Source organism: Zea mays, chromosome 1 (assembly GCF_902167145.1).
Source record: "Zea mays cultivar B73 chromosome 1, Zm-B73-REFERENCE-NAM-5.0, whole genome shotgun sequence".
NCBI classification, from domain to species: domain Eukaryota; kingdom Viridiplantae; phylum Streptophyta; class Magnoliopsida; order Poales; family Poaceae; genus Zea; species Zea mays.
Window position 1 is genome coordinate 24,200,675 of NC_050096.1, and position 4,349 is coordinate 24,205,023.

General features: G+C 40.2%; 1 long non-coding RNA gene across 1 annotated transcript; it reads right to left on the minus strand.

Annotated features, from left to right (window-relative positions):
• Positions 1-840: 840 nt before the first annotated feature.
• LOC111590584 (uncharacterized) lies at positions 841-1,844 on the minus strand. The gene is made up of 2 exons (XR_002749720.2): positions 1,429-1,844; positions 841-1,287 (listed from the first exon to the last, which is right to left on the minus strand). It is a non-coding gene; the product is annotated as an uncharacterized lncRNA (long non-coding RNA).
• Positions 1,845-4,349: the final 2,505 nt, after the last annotated feature.

Here is a 4,349-nt window from a genome sequence, read left to right on the forward strand (position 1 = left end):
GCGTCTCTATACATTTACATGGTAACTCTATTAGTGTGTATGAATTTCTATTGTAGCTTGTGCATACTGATGTCTGGAGCCTAACGCTAGAATCAGTAGGTCAAAAAATATCATGTAAATGGTGTTGATGATTATAATAAGTTTACTTAGGTACATCTTATAAAGTTTAAGTTTAAAGTTTTTTAGAAATTTTAAGAGTTTCAGACTCTTACAGAGAGATAGCTTAATCGTCTGATTATTGTCGTATAATCAGACTCACGAAGCAAATATTAAATAGCTTAATTCATTCTTTACTAAGCTTAGTATCTCCCATCATGTGTTATGTCCTCACGTGGATCCGTAAAATGGTATTATGGAACACAAACATCGTCACATAGTTGAAGTTGGCTTGACCATTCTCTCCCATGCATCTATGCCTCTTAAATATTGGTATGGAGCCTTTCTTGATTATGAATATTTGATTAATCACCTTGCTTATAAACTAATCCAAAATTCTAGCCCCTTAGAGTGTCTGCATAGTCAAAAATCATATTACTCTTTATTGCGCACCACTAGGTGTGCTTGCTGGCCCAATTAATGTTCATCCTTACAATACTAATGAACTCCAATTTAGATCAGAACAATGTATTCTCTTGGTTATAAGATATTTGTAAAGGCTACAAGTGTCTGAATGTTCCTACTAGATGTGTTTACATATCTTGTGACATTTTCTTTGGTGAAGAGGGTTTTCGTTTTTCCAAATTAAGTTAAGATATAGGTCCTCGCCTTCACTCAGAAATTTAGTTCCCTACTTTGATAAATTCATTCATGGGACATAGAGAAGATTATGGAGTAGGTCGGTATACTAATCTTATTTCTAATTATGTAAACTAGGAAGAACTCCAGGTACATAATAGAGGTACAACAGTCTAGGAAGGATCACTTGTCCAAAGTTAAAATTGCACTGAACCCAAAGAGGTTTTCATACCAAATCCTACGCTAACAGCATCGGGATTGGTGCATATACCAACTTTGGTTCTCATGCCGTGTAGTGAGGCCGGAGACTCCCATGCACAACCCACCTCTACAACATCTCTAGAACTCACATGCTCGAGTTTAACCCTCTATACTTTTACACAAACTATCGTAGCCACATCTGAAAATTGACTGGCCAGCAACAAATACTTAAACTACCGTAGCCACATCTGAAAATTGAGTGGCCAGAAACAAATCAGCAGTTACATCGCCACTTGACTGCTTGTCTTGGCCCAAACGAAATCAGCACCTTGAGCAGTAGCATTTCGGCATCTGAATTGGAGAAACGTGAGGTGCTAGGCAGAGAGACAAGTACTACTAGTTGAGACTTGAGAATTGAGAATCTTGGCGAAAGAGGTCAGCCTGCCCCGCACCCCTAGTAGGCGTGGCTGATGGCTACCCGCTTACCCGTACCGGATGAGGGGGGATCGATGTCGCAGTCCGTAGCTTTTATTCGAAAGCGGAGGAGCGAGGAATTCAAGAGATATTGTGGAAGATTTCAGCAAAGTCAGCTGTGAGGACGGTAGAGTAGCATTGTAGGTTATTTGTTGCTTGGGTGCACTGCCTTGGATTGAATGCTGATTCTCTGCATTCGAGAGGAATGGAGTGACGAGGTCGCCAGAACGGGTAGTAGGATCATTGGACGGCCCGCCGGGGAGGAATCTCGGCACACGGCACTAGCCAAGTGATCACCGCCATGAAGGTCGTTATTAGGGATAGGGATTGGAAAGCCAAGATGCGCGTGGAAAGCCAAGTGATCATTGGACGGCTCGCATGTGCGGAGAACGGGGACAGAGCCGTGGGGAGAGAAACAGATTTGATTTGGGTGCAAGTTGGGCTGTGCCGGCGCCGACCTTCCTTCCGGTCGTTAGCGAGTCGTGTGCTGACCAGTGATCAACTGCATCGCGACGGCCCATGCGTGTCATCAAGATGCGGCCCACACGCACGCGTACCTAAAGAGAGCAGCCCATAATCATTAATTCAGATTTGCTTTTGGTTCTTTAATTTTTTTTGCTCTTTTTATTTCCTTTATCATTTTGTTTTGTGTTTCCTCTTTTTATTTAACCACAATTTATTATTGTCGTCATTTTAACGTCTTATGCTTTTTTGTCTCCTATATTTTTCATGACGCACATAATGTCCGTGCCGTATACACACGTGATGTTCTAGCATATTTTTGGTTGTTTATATAGTATAAATGAGATATTTCATGATTACCTTTGAGTACTACTACTCAAAGTATTATGCGGTATATCTTATGTTGATCAAGTAAACGTTCTCTGATAGTATAAATGAGATGTTCCATGATTATCTTTGAGTATTTACATAGTACCCCTCAAACATTATATGGTTTTATTTTATGTTGCTCAAGTAGTATTATTCATGTGATGTTATTTACTTACGTACTTTATTTTTATTTTCATTCCTTCACTTTAAATTTTTCTACATTCTATGAGTTATACATGATGTCCACGTACTATATAGGTGATGATCTATGGTGTACTTTATGATGTTTACATAGGTTATGATCTATGTTTGAGTATTTACATAGCCCCTTTAATATTATCATGCGATTTTTTTTAAAAAAATCTCTATATTATTTTAATGTTTTTTATTATCATGTAAATTAAGTTAAAGTCTATATTAAAAATGATGTAAATAGCTAGTGAATTTGGTTAGTGATGTCCTTCTAGTGAATCACAGGATGCCCAAAACATGTACCAGTCAAATAAATTGTACATGTACCAGTCAAATAAATTGTGCTTTCAGATCATGGTAAGGATTATGTGAATAGGCCGATTCAACCGCTACGATGGGCGGTTCGATCGCTCTGAACCAGTTCAACGGGAAAACAAGAAATAAACTGAATTAATCTCTAAAATCACCAAATGAACTTTACGTATGTGATGTTCGTTAGGATTGTAGGAAGTAGATCTGAGAGGGAAACTTCTCAAAATCTACACACCAACAAAATATGGGCAAATCTTTCCAAAGTATGGTGAGAGAATGAGGAACAAAAACAATCACAATAATCAATAACACAAGAAACACAAGATTTATCCTGAGGTTCGGTCACACTACCAAGGTGCCCTACTTCCTCGTTAAGGCACCCATAAAGAGCCAGGTCTTTTCCAACTCTAATACTCTCCTCACCGACCACGAAGATCCAAGTGAGGCCACTTACTAGAGCTTGCTCAAAAGAGCGGGTAATACAAACTTCTTGTGGTCTTTCACAAGCTTTGGGGACTCACAAGTGACTCCTAGCTTTCTAGGAGCTTGGAGCTCCAAGAGAAATGATTCCACAAATATCTTGTTATTGCACCAAAGCTCGAATCAAGACGAACAAGATAGATTTGAAGATGAAGCACAAAGACCCACGACTCTCAATCCCACTCAAAAACTTCTCTCCAAAGATTTGAAATGGGAGAGGCATGAGATGTGTGAGAGAGTGGGGAGTGTTTCTCATGTTAGAAATGGAGTTCATTGCATGCTCTTTTGTAGAGGAGAGAGTTATAAGAGGGTATATATAAGTGGGGCTCCAAATCTAGTCGTTTAAGACATTCTACGCAAAAGCGGTTGAACTGCATGCCAAGGTTGGTTGAAGAGGTTTTGACCAGAGCCAAACTAAGTTCAACTGACCAGCTCAACTGGTCTACCCCGATTGAACTGCCCCTGGACCCCGGTTGAACTGTTGTCGCACAGAGAACATGGCAGAAAGGACTGATAGACAGACTACGCGACAGACTAACAACCTGAACAAAACCCAGTTGAACTGGTCTCAGACCTCGGTTGAACTGGTTTTGACCAGAACCAGACCAGGTTCAACTGACTAGCTCAACTGGTCTACCCCAGTTGAACCTGCCCTGGACCCCGGTTGAACTGGTTTTCAGCAGAGCGAAACGAGGTTCAATTGATAGCTCAACTAGAAGTTCAAGTGGTCTACCCCGGTTGAACTTGCCCTGGACCCCAGTTGAACTGGTTTTCAGCAGAGCGAACTAGGTTCAACTAACAGCTCAACTAGAAGTTCAAGTGGTCTACCCCAGTTGAACCTGCCCGAGACCCCAATTGTACCTAGATTTTCCATAGAGCATTTTATCCAAATAATTCTGGGAGAGTTGAACTAAAAACTTCACCCAAGGATAATAAGGGTAAAGTACATGTTTTGAACCAATGATTTTAAGCTTTTAGTGCAACTACCAATACTCATTTGGGGATCCCTCGTGATAGTACGATGATTCCTAAACTCGAGAACTAAAATAAAAATCAAACTTATTCTTCAATAGACACTTGGAACTTCAAACTTAAAATCTAAGCAATCTACTTACCTCATTGAG